General features: G+C 35.6%; 1 non-coding gene across 1 annotated transcript; it reads right to left on the bottom strand.

Moving 5' to 3' along the window:
• Positions 1-11,478: 11,478 nt before the first annotated feature.
• Positions 11,479-11,586, bottom strand: LOC130972742 (small nucleolar RNA R71). The gene has a single exon (XR_009083905.1). It is a non-coding gene; the product is annotated as a small nucleolar RNA R71 (small nucleolar RNA).
• Positions 11,587-15,838: the final 4,252 nt, after the last annotated feature.

Raw genomic sequence — 15,838 nt, 5'->3', positions numbered from 1 at the left:
AAATCAAATATACTCTATTAAAAATATTTAGGAACATTATTTATCATAATATTACTAATTTCAATTAATTTTAATTTAAGTTATAAAATTAACATATTAATCACATTTTTATAAAATATAGTTTAAACTCTATTAATTACTCAAATCAAATGATATAACTTTTCATTATTTTTCGGGCAATTTACCATATTAAATAATATGGAAACCAATTTTACCAAACTATACAAAATGGAAAATAGATACCAGAATGCATTTTTTTCCTAATTTATGTAAACCGCGACAGGGGTCTCGCGGTTTACGAATACACGTAATCTGCTATAGGCGTGTCGTGGATTACGTGCAACTAAAAATGAGCACAAACCGCGACAGGGGTGTCGCAGTTTACGTGTTGGCGTAGAATGTGCATAAACCATGAGAGGGGTGTAGCGGTTTATGCATTAGTATAAATACGCTGAAGGAGTCTCGCGGATTACATTTGTGCTGGAAAAAAAGATTTTTAGAGAGAGTAGTGGTTTTCTAGAGAGAGAAAAAGAGAGAGAAGTGGTTGAGTTGAGTTGAGATCGGAGCCAGAACCATGGCGGAGGCACGCAGTCTATACAGCCTAAACGACGTTGCGCACGTTGCTGGGAGCATAAACGAAGATTTTAGTTTGGTTATTTTTAGTTAATGTATGTTGTATAATATTTTTCGTATTTTTCGGTGTTTTGGTTATTTTTAGTTTCGTAATTGTTAGTTAATTTATTTAAATTTAGATTTAAATTATTATTTTAAATCATAAAATGTAGTATTTAAATTATTATTTTAATCGTTTATGTCTTTCATTGAATTTTATGATTAGAAAATAGGAAGTATATGTTACCAATTTAAACTTTAAAATTGTAGTTAAGTGGTTCATGACTATAAATTATTACTATTGGGTTTTTTATATGTTTGGTTTATTCTGTACATGCTCCAGCCGACTAGGTGTATATAAAGTGTCCGGAGGCAGCAGAACATGCCTCTGCATGACAGGATCGTTCTATATCTGGAGAGTGCTGGTTTGTACCACCTGGTGAGGCTCAACGCCAGGTGGTTCTGGTTGGACGAGCCCTTAGTTAGTGCTTTCATTGAGAGGTGGCGTCCCGAGACGCATACCTTTCATATGCCCTTTGAAAAGTACATTATCACGCTGCAAGATGTAGTATACCAGTTGGGGCTATCCGTGGATGGTTTACTGGTATTTGGGTGCCTTACTGATTTTGAGAAGTTTATGAAAGAAGGCAAACTGGCATGGGAGTGGTTTGAGGAACTGTTTGGCGAGCTTCCACTACAGAATAAGGTGAAGTAGTATATAGTCCACTTCACCTGGTTTCATGAGAGGTTTAGGGTGCTGCCAGATGATGCTACGGAGGAGACCGTACACATATATGCACGGGTTTATATTATGATGCTGCTTTTCACTCAGTTGTTCGGTGACAAGAGTGAAAACCGGGTTCATATACGGTGGTTGCCCTTTGTACCGAGGCTTGATTATATGGGCAGTTATAGGTGGGGGTCGGCAACGTTGGCCAGGCTATATCAGTGCATGTGTCCAGTGGCCAACAGAAATGTGACGAACCTGGCAGGCCCCCTACAGCTACTGCAGTCATGAATTTTCTAGCGGTTTCCTAGCCTCAGGCCGGGGGGCTTCGACACATACTCCTCTCGCAGTTTATGCACATTCTACTCCAACACGTAAACCGCGACACCCCTATCGTAGTTTATGATCATTTTTAGTTGCACGTAATCTACGACACCCCTATAGCGGATTACGTGTATTCGTAAACCGCGAGACTCATATCGCGGTTTACATAGATTAGGGAGAAAATGCATTTTGGTATCCATTTTTCATTTTGTGCATTATGGTAAAATTGATTTCTATATTATTTAATATAGTAAATTGCCCTTATTTTTCTATCACCAGAACATTAGTTTCAAATTATAAAATAACTAGTTATAATAAAGATTGTACATAAATATTATTTGACGTAAATTTAAAGTATTTATAAAAATTAATCTAATCATTTCTAATAAATTAATTTCTAAGAGTTCAAATTAATAACATAATTTATTCAAAATAGAATTATTTAAATTAAATTATACAACTCTTTCTTATTTTTCAATAACCGAAATTATAATTTCAATTATACCAAATATCTAATAAAGATTATATAAAAATTCTAATTAATTTAAACTTCAATTATCATGAAACTCCATTTAATTACCTTTAGTAAAATAATTTTCTTAAAATAAAATTATCAATAAATAAAATAAATCACAAATAACTAATTATTTGATTTTCAAAAATTAAGATTATTATACTGTGGATCTGCGCGGCTGTGGTGGATTGCAGGAAGCTACAGTGGCTGCGGGGTCGGATGCAGGGGCTGCGTGGCTGTAGTGGCGACGGAGACTGCGGTGGCTGCAAGGGGGCGGGCTGCCGTGCTAGGTTGCTGGGGGCTAGGTTTAGTTTGCTCTGTAGTTTCGGAGAGGAAAGGATAGTGGTGCTGAGTGAGTGGGCCGGGTGTGTGGTTAGTGTTAGTTTCCTTATTAGCTTTGTTCTTTAGTTTTAGTTCCTTAGGGTTTTTATGTTTTTTTCCCTAATTAAAGCACAAAACTTAATAATCGATTTAATTTAATGGTTAAATTTTTAGTGTACAAAATTAATTTAATTTTTATATTGTTCTAATTATTTTATACTGTATTATGGCTAAAACATAAACTATAATTAAAACAAATTTGGTATTATAAGTGGTCATTAATGATGGACTTGTTTTTCATCCGTTATTAAGTTATTAAATTATTTTTTATATTATTAAGTTTTAAATCTTTTTTAAATTTAAAAATAATAGTATTCAACTTAATTTTTTATTTATAAAATTAAATTTAAAATTTTAATATTTAAAACAAATTATATAAAATTATTATTAGTTTTAATTATTAAAATTTTTAAATTTTAAAAAGATAAAATATTTAAAATTGTAAAAATTACATAAAAATTTTAATTAATTTAAACTCAAATTATTAAAACTGTGACCATAGAGCCCTTTAGGTCACCCTCCAAAACTACGACTATAGACCTCTTTAGGTTACCCTCCAAAACAGTGACCATAGACCCTTTTAGGTCACCCTTCTGAAAAACCGTGACCATAGACACTTTTTGGTTACTGTAAAAAACCGTGACCATAGACCCCTTTAGGTCACCCGCAAAATCGTGACCATAGACTCCTTTAGGTCATCCTCAAAACCGTGACCATAGACCCTTTTAGATCACCTTTCCGAAAAACCGTGATTATAGACCCTTTTTGGTCACTATAAAAAACCGTGACCATAGACACCTTTTAGGCCACCCCAAAACCATGATCATAGACTCCTTTAGGTCACCCCCTAAAATCGTGACCATAGACCCTTTTAGGTCACCTTTTTGTGAAAAACTGTGACCATATCCCCTTTTTGGTCACTGTAAGAAACCGTGACCACAGACCCCTTTAAATCACCTTTTCGAAAAATCGTGACCTTAGACCCTTTTTGGTTAATGTAAAAAATCGTGACCATAGACAGCTATAGGTCACCCCCAAAAATGTGACCATAGACCCTTTTAGGCCACCCCCAAAACCATGACCATAGACTCCTTTAGGTCACCCCCCAAAATCGTGACCATAGACCCCTTTACGTCACCCCCTAAAATCGTGACCATAGACCTCTTTAGGTCACCCCCAAAACCGTGACCATAGACCCATTTAGGTCATCCTCAAAACCGTGACCATAGACCCTTTTAGGTTACCCTTCCGAAAAACTTTGACCATAGACCCTTTTTGGTCATTGTAAAAAACCGTGACCATATACACCTTTAGGTCACCCCCAAAATTGTGACTATAGACCCTTTTAGGCCACGCCAAAATCGTGACCAGAGACTCCTTTAGGTCATCCCCTAAAATCGTGACCACAGACCCCTTTAGGTCACCCCCTAAAACCGTGACCATAGACCCCCTGATAAAACCATGACCATAGACCCACTTTAGGTCATCCTCAAAACCGTGACCATAGACCCTTTTAGGTCACCCTTCCAAAAAACCGTGACCAAAGACCCTTTTTAGTCACTGTAAAAAACTGTGACCATAGACACTTTTAGGTCACCCCTAAAACTGTGACCATAGACCCCTTTTAGGCCACCCCCAAAACCGTGATCATAGTCCCCTTTAGGTCACCCCCCAAAACTGTGACCATAGACCCCTTTAGGTCATCCTCAAAACCGTGACCATAGACCTTTTTAGGTAACCCTTCTAAAAAACCGTGACCATAGACCCTTTTTGGTAACTGTAAAAAACCGTGACCATAGACACCTTTAGGTCACCTCCCAAAACTGTGACCATAGACCCTTTTAGGCCACCCTCAAAACTCTGACCATAGACTCCTTTAGGTCACTCCCCAAAACCGTGATTATAGACCCTTTTCGGTCACCCTTTTTTGAAAAACCATGACCATTGCTCCTTTTTTGTCACTGTAAAAAACTGTGACCATAGACCCCTTTAAGTCACCTCCAAAACCGTGACCATAGACCTTTTTAGGCCACCCCCCAAAATCGTGACCATAGACCCCTTTAGGTCACCCTTTTTTGAAAAACCGTGACCATAGACCCCTTTAGGTCACCCCTCAAAACCGTGACTATAGACCCTTTTAGGCCACCATTTTTTAAAAAACCTTGACCATAGGTACTCTATGGTCACCCTTTCCAAAAAAATCGTAACCATAGCTTTTTTTTAGTCACCTTAAAAAACTCTATGGTCACGATTTTTTACCTTGACCAAAAAAATTGTGGCCATAGACCCAAAATATTTTAGTGTGAATTCCTTGTTGAGATAAGGATGCTCACATTCAAGGTTCTTACCACCATCTTTTTTGGCTTTCATGATCATGATCATGTTGACCTTGGCATGGTAGACAATTTGTACACAATCTTGAATCTAGGAATGAAGTTCATGTCCATTAATCTTCCTGGCTTTGCATTCCATAGGGCCCTCAAGGTCTCTCTCTCTATCCCCTTTGTCGCTGCAACCCCCACGCCAGCTGTGCCGACGTCATCCGCAGCCACAACCCTTCCCCTCATGTGCCCATTAATGGATGTTCAGTTCAATCGGTTGGCGGATGGTTATTGTGTAATTCTTATGCGGATGGTTAGTTTAAGTATATATAATTAACAAATGTTGGATGTTCATTTTATGAGGTAGCTAGATGGGTATTACCTGGATGGTTGTTTGTTGGATTTGTATCTATCTCAAATTTTTCAGATGCCACTGAGGTAGGATGGTTAGTGAAGAACGTACCAGGGGGTTGCCGTCGGGAGAGGGAGAAGAAATTGGGAGAAAACTGTTTTCAATTAGGATTTGGATGGTTGTTTTGATAAAAAAAATCTGGAGGTTTTGATAAAAAAATCTGGAGTTTTTGAAATTCAGATAAATAATTAGCCCATTATACACGTTGTAGAGATTCTCTATTGTCTCTCTAACAGAATTCCTTTCAATTTTTCGCTCTTATTGTGAAAATAAACATAAAAAATTCTCAATTTAATTGTAATAGATTAATTGTTGTTTCTTTGATTCTTCATCCAAGCATCCTAATAATATGAATTTTTTTTATTATTTATTAAAAATCTATTGAGACTTATTAAAGTAGTAGATCAGAGCAATTCTATAGTATCTATAATTTTTCTGTCTAAATTGCTTGAACCTGAGTGATGAGAGATAGAGTCTACTTTTATTAAAAAATTGGATGATGTGTTATTTATAGGTACCATAGAATAATACAGCATAGTAATATTTATAAGGTTGTAAGAATCGAATCGGTCAATGAACTGATAAAGTAACTAGTTCAATGGTTTAGTATTTTAATTGGAATTTAACTGATTTAATTAAATATAAAATAAAATTATAAAAAATCTAATATATAATTTTGAATATTTAAATTTAATAATTTTCATACTAATAAAATTCAAAAGTGTTCCATCTTCAACATACAATCAGCAACTCAATCAAATAATTAACCATCAAAATTAACTCAGCAAAACAAATTAATCATCAACAAAATTATTCTACAAAATTTAACAAGGTAGTGAAGGTACCATCAACTCAACCATTTAACAAACAAGTGAAACAACATCAACAAAATTATATCAGAATTATTGAAATCGACCAACTTCAGAGTTAATTCCAGTTTCATACAAAATTAATAAAAGAAAAAACATAACAAAACAATCAAAAATTCGTAATCATAACCATTATTGGGTTATTCCAGGTTCAAAAATTATACAAAAACAGAAACTCAAAATCATAAAAATTAACAAAAGAAAAAAAATTGATCAAGTGAAGCTTATTGACAACGACGAAATAACCAAACTGACAGCAACAAAGGAACGAAATAGACGGTGAGGAAGGAATGAAACTCAACTATTGGTGAGGGAGAAACTAATTTGATGACGAGACAGAGATGAGGGTCAAGCAAACTAGCCACACTTGGAGAGGAGATGACAACGACATAGAGAAGACGGTCACGAGCTTTGATATGCAAGTTTAGAGGCGACGACGACGAGCAGAAGAGAATCGGCGGTCAAGAACTTTGAAATGACCCTTTGTCTATTAATGCCGACGATGACAACACCTTCTGATTGAGGAGAATATTTCGTCGATGGCGGGGGCTGGGCGCTGGTTGTTGCTGCTGCTAGGTGGGTTGGAAATCAGAGAGAGAGAGAGAGGGGGGGAGAGAGAGAGAGAGAGAAAAGGGTATTTAGGGTTCTTGTTTGTGAGAGAGGGTAGGGTAGGTATTCAACGTTTTTTTATAGTTAAAATGACATCATTTGAGAAAGTTTAAAGTTGAACTGAAAATTCGTAAAAAAAATCTATTGATTCTATCGGTTTACTGATTTACTACTACTTTAACTGATCTTTTATCCTTTTTTGTCAAACAGCTTTTTATTTCAACTGGTGGATTGGTTTTTTTATACTAGCAATTAAACTGATCGAATCGATCGGACTGGTTCAATTTTTAGAACCTTGAGTATTAGTATACCTTAAAATATATATTTTGTCTGTAATATTTTCAAAAAATTTAAAAAATATCTTTAATTTTTAATTTAATTCAATTTTATTCCTAAAATTTTAAATATGTTTTAATTATATTCTTAGGAGATATTAACAAATATACTGATGTAGCAATTGTTCGCTAACATATCACTTACACTTTAATACAAAATTATTACATCATATTTTGTCTCACTCGAAATATAATTAAAAACATATTGTGATAAAATTTAAATTAAATATTAAGAATAAAATTAACACAAAATATAAAGGTTGAGAATAAAAAATATATTTCTAATTGAAGTTATTTTATACAATTTACTTTTTTGTTATCAACCTTTATATTTTATTTTAATTTTTTTAATATTTTAGTTTTAATTTTATTCCTGATGTTCAATGCGTTTTAATTATATCTTAGATGAGATAATACATGACTGCAAAATTCTATGTTAATGTATTACTACCACGTCAACATGTTTGTTAACTGTGTATGTTATCTTTTAGGGTACTGCTAGGGATCTAGTGGTCTAAGCGTACAATGTGTACAATAGGCTAAATCTTTGGTCCATGAATAAAATGAACATCACCCATACTATCCAGAATAACCATCCGAATAGTAGGGATAATAAATGATGAGCGGATAATTTATATGCTTTTTGGCATTGTTTTTAGGTAGTTTTTAGTAGGATCTAGCTACTTTTAGAGATGTTTTTATTAGTTTTTATGCAAAATTTACATTTTTGGACTTTACTATGAGTTTGTGTGTTTTTCTGTGATTTCATGTATTTTCTGGCTGAAATTGAGAGACCTGAGCAAAAATCTGATAGGAGGCTGAAAAAGGACTACAAATGCTGTTGGATTCTGACCTCCCTGCACTCGAAATGAATTTTCTAGAGCTACAGAACTTTAAATGGCGCGTTCTCAATTTCGTTGGAAAGAAGACATCCAGGGCTTTCCAGCAATATATAATAGTCCATACTTTATTCGAGTTTAGACGATGAAAACTGGCATTCAACGCCAGCTCCATGCTGCATTCTGGAGTAAAACGCCAGAAACACGTCACAAACCAGAGTTAAACACCAAAAACACGTTACAACTTGGCGTTTAACTCCAAGAGAAGCCTCTACACGTGTAAAGCACAAGCTCAGACCAAGCACACACCAAAGTGGACCCTGGAAGTGGATTTCTGCACTTAGACTTATTTCTGTAACCCTAGTAACTAGTTTAGTATAAATAGAACTTTTTACTATTGTACTAGGGGTCTTTTTCCCTATTTTCGAATTCATATGCCATTTAGGGAGGCTGGCCATTTGGCCATGCTTATACCTCGTTCTTATGTATTTTCAACGGTGGAGTTTCTACACACCATAGATTAAGGTGTAGAGCTCTGCTGTACCTCGAGTATTAATGCAAATTACTATTGTTCTTCTATTCAATTCACGCTTATTCTTATTCTAAGATATCCATTCGCACCCAAGAACCTGATGAATATGATGATTATGTGACGCTCATCACCATTCTCACTTATGAACATGTGCCTGACAGCCACTTTCGTTCTACATGCAAATAAGCTTGAATGAATATCTCTTGGATTCCTTAATCAGAATCTTCGTGGTATAAACTAGAATCTAGTGGCAGCATTCTTGAGAATCTGAAAAGTCTAAACCTTGTCTGTGGTATTCTGAGTAGGATTCAGGGATTGAATGACTGTGACGAGCTTCAAACTCATGACTGTAGGGCGTGGTGACAGACGCAAAAGGATAGTAAATCATATTCCTGCATGATCGAGAACCGACAGATGATTAACCGTGCGGTGACAGTGCACCTGGACCATTTTTACTGAGAGGACGGACGGTAGCCATTGACAACGGTGATCTACCAACATACAGCTTGCCATGGAAAGGAGTAAGAATGATTGGATGAAAGCAGTAGGAAAGCAGAGATTCAGAAGGAACACAATATCTTCATGCGCTTATCTGAAATTCCCACCAATGAATTACATAAGTATCTCTATCTTTATTTTATGCTTTATTTATCTTTATATTCGAAAACCATTATAACCATTAGAATCCGCCTGACTGAGATTTACAAGATGACCATAGCTTGCTTCATACCAACAATCTCCGTGGGATCGACCGTTACTCACGTAAGGTTTATTACTTGGACGACCCAATGCACTTACTGGTTAGTTGTGCTAAGTTGTGAAGAATGTGTGTGAACTATAGTATTGTGCACCAAGTTTTTGGAGCCATTGCTAGGAATTATTCGAGTTGTGAAAAGTATGAGTCACAATTTTGCCTATCAAGTTTTTGGCGCCGTTGCCGGGGATTGTTTGAGTTTGGACAACTGATGGTTCATCTTGTTGCTCAGATTAGGTAATTTCCTTTTTATTTTATTCTCAAAAAGTTTTCAAAAATCTTTCAAAATTTTTTTTCTTCTTTTTCGTTTTTCCAAATAATTTTCGAAAAAAATAAAAAATACAAAAAAATTATAAAATCATAAAAATAAAAAATTATTTTTATGTTTCTTGTGTGAGTCTAGTGTCAAATTTTAAGTTTGGTGTCAATTGTATGTTTTTAAAATTTGTGCATTTTTCGAAAAAAACTCATGCATGGTGTTCTTCATGATCTACAAGTTGTTCTTGATAAGTCTTCTTGTTTGATCTTCATATTTTCTTGTTTTATGTCTTTTGTTGTTTTTCATATGCATTTTTGCATTCATAGTGTCTAAACATGAAAAATCTCTAAGTTTGGTGTCTTGCATGTTTTTCTTTTCTTGAAAATTTTTCAAAAATAAGTCTTGATGTTCATCTTGATCTTCAAAGTGTTTTTGGTGTTCATCTTGACATTCATAGTATTCTTACATGTTTTCTTTATTTTGATCTTAATTTTTCATGTTGTGAGTCATTTTTGTATTTTTCTCTCTCATCATTAAAAATTCAAAAAAATCAAAAAATATCTTTCCCTTATTTCTCTCATAAATTTCGAAATCTTTGGGTTAACTTAGTCAAAATTTTTTAAAATAAGTTGTTTCTTATTAGTCAAGTCAAGATTTCAATTTTAAAAATCTTATCTTTTCAAAATTTTTTCAAAAATCAAATTTTTTCATTTTTCTTTTGTATTTTCAAATTTTTTTTTAAAAAAATTAATTTCAAAATCTTTTTCTTAATTTTATTTCATAATTTTCAAAATTTTACTAACAATTAATGTGATTGATTCAAAAATTTGAAGTTTGTTACTTTCTTGTTAAGAAAGGTTCAATCTTTAAATTCTAGAATCATATCTTTTAGTTTCTTGTTAGTTAAGTAATCAATTTTTAATTTTAAAAATAAAATCTTTTTAAAATAAATTTCAATCATATCTTTTTTTTTTTTCAAAATCAATTTCAAAACTCTTTTCTAACTCCTTATCTTTTCAAAATTTGATTTTCAAATCTTTTTCAACTAACTAATTGACTTTTTGTTTGTTTTTTATCTTTTTCAAAACCACCTAACTACTTTTCTCTCTCTAATTTTCAAAAATCACCTTCCTCTTTTTCAAAATTCTTTTAATTAACTAATTGTTTTAAATTTTAATTTTAATTTTATTTCTTCTCTTAATTTTCGAAAATCACTAACCATTTTTCAAAAACAATTTTTGAAAACTCTCTCTCTCTCTCATCTCCTTCTATTTATTTATTTATTTATTTATCTACTAAGACTTCTCTTCTACTCAAAATTCGAACCCTCTTCTCCCCTCTACCTGTGTTCGGATTTTCTTCTTATTTTCTTCTACTCACATAAAGGAATCTCTCTACTGTGGTAAAGAGGATCCATATTATTATTTTCTGTTCCTTTCTTTTTCATATGAGCAGGAGCAAGGACAAGAACATTCTTGTTGAAGCAGATCCTGAACCTGAAAGGACTCTAAAGAAGAAACTAAGAGAAGCTAAAATACAACAATCCAGAGAAAATCTTACAAAAATTTTCGAAAAAGAAGAGGAGATGGCATCCGAAAAAAATGACAACAACAATAATGCAAGGAGGATGCTTGGTGATTATACTACACCTACTTCCAATTTTTATGGAAGAAGCATCTCAATCCCTGCCATTGGAGCAAACAATTTTGAGCTGAAGCCTCAACTAGTTGCTCTAATACAACAGAACTGCAAGTTTCATGGACTTCCATCAGAAGATCCCTATCAGTTTTTAACTGAGTTCTTGCAGATTTGTGATACTGTTAAGACTAATGGAGTAGATCCTGAAATCTACAGGCTTATGCTTTTTCCTTTTGCTGTAAGAGACAGAGCTAGAACATGATTGGACTCACAACCTAAAGATAGCCTAGACTCTTGGGATAAGCTGGTCACGGCCTTCTTGGCCAAGTTCTTTCCTCCTCAAAAGCTGAGCAAGCTTAGAGTGGATGTTCAGACCTTCAGGCAAAAAGATGGTGAATCCTTCTATGAAGCTTGGGAAAGATACAAGCAGTTGACCAAAAAGTGTCCTTCTGACATGCTTTCAGAGTAGACCATTTTGGATATATTCTATGATGGTCTATCTGAGTTCTCTAAGATGTCACTGGACCATTCTGCAGGTGGATCCACTTTTTGGCATTATTTTTAGGTAGTTTTTAGTAGGATCTAGCTACTTTTAGAGATGTTTTTATTAGTTTTCATGCAAAATTTATATTTCTAGACTTTACTACGAGTTTATGTGTTTTTCTGTGATTTCAGGTATTTTCTGGCTGAAATTGAGGGACCTGAGCAAAAATCTGATAAGAGGCTGAAAAAGGACTACAAATGCTGTTGGATTTTGACCTCCCTGCACTCGAAATGGATTTTCTGGAGCTACAGAACACCAAATGGTGCGCTCTCAATTGCGTTGGAAAGTAGACATCCAGGGATTTCCAGCAATATATAATAGTCCATACTTTATTCGAGTTTAGATTACGCAAACTGGCGTTCAACACCAGCTCCATGCTGTATTCTGGAGTAAAACGCCAGAAACACGTCACAAACCAGAGTTAAACGCCAAAAACACGTTACAACTTGGCGTTTAACCCCAAGAGAAGCCTGTGCACGTGTAAATCTCAAGCTCAGCCCAAGCACACACCAAAGTGGGCCCCAGAAGTGGATTTCTGTACTTAGACTTATTTCTGTAACCCTAGTAACTAGTTTAGTATAAATAGAACTTTTTACTATTGTACTAGGGGTCTTTTTCCTTATTTTCAAATTCATATGCCATTTAGGGAGGTTGGCCATTCGGCCATGCCTAGACCTTGTTCTTATGTATTTTCAACGGTAGAGTTTCTACACACCATATATTTAGGTGTAGAGCTCTGCTGTACCTCGAGTATTAATGCAAAGTACTATTGTTCTTCTATTCAATTCACACTTATTCTTATTCTAAGATATCCATTCGCACCCAAGAACCTGATGAATGTGATGATTATGTGACGCTCATCACCATTCTCACTTATGAACATGTGCCTAACAACCACTTTCGTTCTACATGCAAATAAGCTTGAATGAATATCTCTTAGATTCCTTAATCAGAATCTTCGTGGTATAAGCTAGAATCCATTGGCAGCATTCTTAAGAATCCGGAAAGTCTAAACCTTGTCTGTGGTATTCTGAGTAGGATTCATGGATTGAATGACTGTGACAAGCTTCAAACTCAGGACTGTAGGGCGTGGTAATAGACGCAAAAGGATAATAAATTCTATTCCTGCATGATTGAGAACCGATAGATGATTAGCCGTGTGGTGACAGTGCACCTGGACCATTTTTACTGAGAGGACGGATGGTAGCCATTGATAACGGTGATCCACCAATATACAGCTTGCCATGGAAAGGAGTAAGAATGATTGGATGAAAGCAGTAGGAAAGCAGAGATTCAGAAGGAACACAGTATCTTCATGCGCTTATCTGAAATTCCCACCAATGAATTACATAAGTTTCTCTATCTTTATTTTATGCTTTATTTATCTTTATATTCGAAAACCATTATAACCATTAGAATCCGCCTGACTGAGATTTACAAGATGACCATAGCTTGCTTCATACCAACAATCTCCGTGGGATCGACCTTTACTCACGAAAGGTTTATTACTTGGACGACCCAGTGCACTTGCTGGTTAGTTGTGCGAAGTTGTGAAGAATGTGTGTGAACCATAGTATTGTGCACCAAGTTTTTGGAGCTATTGCTAAGAATTGTTCGAGTTGTGAAAAGTATGAGTCACAATTTTGCTTATCAATAAACATCTCATGTAATAAAATCACTCATCCCAAAAACTTAAGCTGATTTTGGAATTCACCAAGGATCGAAGAATTCAAGGAAGAACACAAGGGAGTGGAGCTTACAAGACCTCTTCCAAAGCCATCACCATCCAATACAATATTCAAATGGGTAAAATTCCTATCCTTAACCTTTACTTTCCCACTTGAATATGGGCTATTGGATACGGATGGTCAACTTAGAGCTCTTTGTGGTATTAAGAGTAAGAGGAAGATGGTTAGTGGCAAGAGTTGTCAAGCAAGGTTTAATATGGTTGCATGCTCCAAATTGAAGTGCAAGGATTGGTGTAGAGCTCAATTAATTGGGTCTAGAAGGTTATTTGGATGTCTCTGTGAAAATTCAGATCGCTTGCCACCCGGTGGGAACAATGGTGATCCACAAGGAGACGGATATAAAAGCAAGGTTTGGGACCCTGGAATTCATTCCCACAATCAACACCCTTGGGGCCTTGTCACTTGCTCCAACTTGCTCGAAGGCGTTAGGCGCCTAGTTTGGGATCCCAGTAGCCATTGGAATTATAAACATTGGTGGAGATTCCTGGATCAGTACAAGAACAAGCCACCATGACATGGAGCTCACCACATGTCCAACTTAAGGACTTTAACTAAAAGTGCTTGGTGGGAGACAACCCACCGTGGTATATGATCATTCCTTTTTATTCTTAGTTATTTTTCGTAGTAGTAGTTTTCTTACTTATTTGATTTTTATTGAGTTCGTACTAATTTTCTGATCATGCAGCTATTTTAGAATAGGAACCGGAAAAAAAAAGAGAGAGAGCACCCAACGCGTAAGTGTCGCTGATACGTACGCGTCAGATGGGTGTGCATAAAAAATAAAAATGACCAGAGAGTTACGCGGGAGTGGCGTCAGAATGAAGCCTTTTGCACAAACAATCGCACGTGCGTGTCATTCGTGATTTTGGCACTCCACGCGTACGCGTGACCTTGAATTTCGACGTAAATATGTGTTGGGCAGAGAGTTGTGCTGGCTTCGGGCTGGAAGTGTGCTAGAAGCATAAAACTTGTTCACGCGTACGCATCATTTGCACAAATGGCCATCCACGCGTACACGTGCATGACGCGCACACGTCAATTGAAAATCTGGGTTTCCAAGCCGCACGAACAGCAAGTTGTGCGTGCGTGCGGCTGCCTTCGCACGAATCGCACAAAACCAAGGGCGCGCGGATGCGTGCCTGACGCTTATGCGTCATTAAGAAAATTCGGCGACCCACGCGTACGCGTGCTGCACATGTACGTGTCGCCTGCGCCGCACAATTATACTAGTTCGCCGCCCAGTTTTAATTTTCTTTTCTCTCTCTCCCAATCCTAATTCTCTCTTGTTCCTTTATCCTTTTATTCTTCTTTCATCTTATTATTTGTTTTTGTTTTCAAATTTTCTTTGCTTGAGGATAAGCAAACCTTTAAGTTTGGTGTTGACGCTTCGCTTAAAAGTTTTCTGTTTATTCCTATGGCACCAAAAAGGGAGGCGAATCATCTTCACTGAGGAGCACAACCTGAAGAATAAAACGACTACTCGGATAACTAAGGTGGTTGAGTTCCTTTCATTTCTTTTATTCCTTCCCGCTTTTGCTATGTTATGTTCCGGTTTTCTACTATTTTGCTTTGTTTGCTACATGATCCTTTATTAGTTAGAATCCTGGGACTAGTTTAGTTCTCCCTATTACTTTAATTTTGAAAAGATGTCTCATGTATTACTCACTGAGCTTGAATCCAAATAAAAAAAATACAGGAGTGATATATTGCATGAGAAAGTAGGTCTATATTGAAGAATAATCTTATTTACTTAAATGTGGTGGTATTTTCTATGATTCTGAATGCATGACATGAATAGTGCATATTTTTTATAGTGAAGTTTATGAATGTTAAAATTGTTGGTTCTTGAAAGAATGATGAAAAAAAGAAAAATTTTGTTGATAATATGAAAAATCATAAAATTGATTCTTGAAGCAAGAAAAAGTAGTGAATAACAAAGCTTGCAAAAAAAAAGTGGCGAAAATTAAAAAAGAAGAAAAAAAGGAAAAAGCAAGCAGAAAAAGCCAATAACCCTTTAAACTAAAAGGCAAAGGGTAAAAAGGATCCAAGGCTTTGAGCATTAATGGATAGGAGGGCCCAAAAGGAATAAAATCCTGGCCTAAGTGGCTAAATCAAGCTGTCCCTAACCATGTGCTTGTGGCGTGAAGGTGTCAAGTGAAAAGCTTAAGACTGAGCGGTTAAAGTCGTGATCCAAAGGAAAAAGAGTGTGCTTAAGAACTCTAGGCACCTTTAACTGGGGACTCTAGCAAAGCTAAGTCACAATCTGAAAAGGTTCACCCAGTTATGTGTCTGTGGCATTTATGTATCCGGTGGTAATACTGGAAAATAAAATGCTTAGGGTCACGGTTATGACTCATAAAGTAGCTATGTTCAAGAATCAACATACTGAACTAGGAGAATCAATAACACTATCTGAATTC

The sequence above is a fragment of the Arachis stenosperma genome, chromosome 3, assembly GCF_014773155.1.
Source record: "Arachis stenosperma cultivar V10309 chromosome 3, arast.V10309.gnm1.PFL2, whole genome shotgun sequence".
NCBI classification, from domain to species: domain Eukaryota; kingdom Viridiplantae; phylum Streptophyta; class Magnoliopsida; order Fabales; family Fabaceae; genus Arachis; species Arachis stenosperma.
Note: the sequence above shows the minus strand (reverse complement) of the source record. Positions and strands in the feature narration are given on the sequence as shown.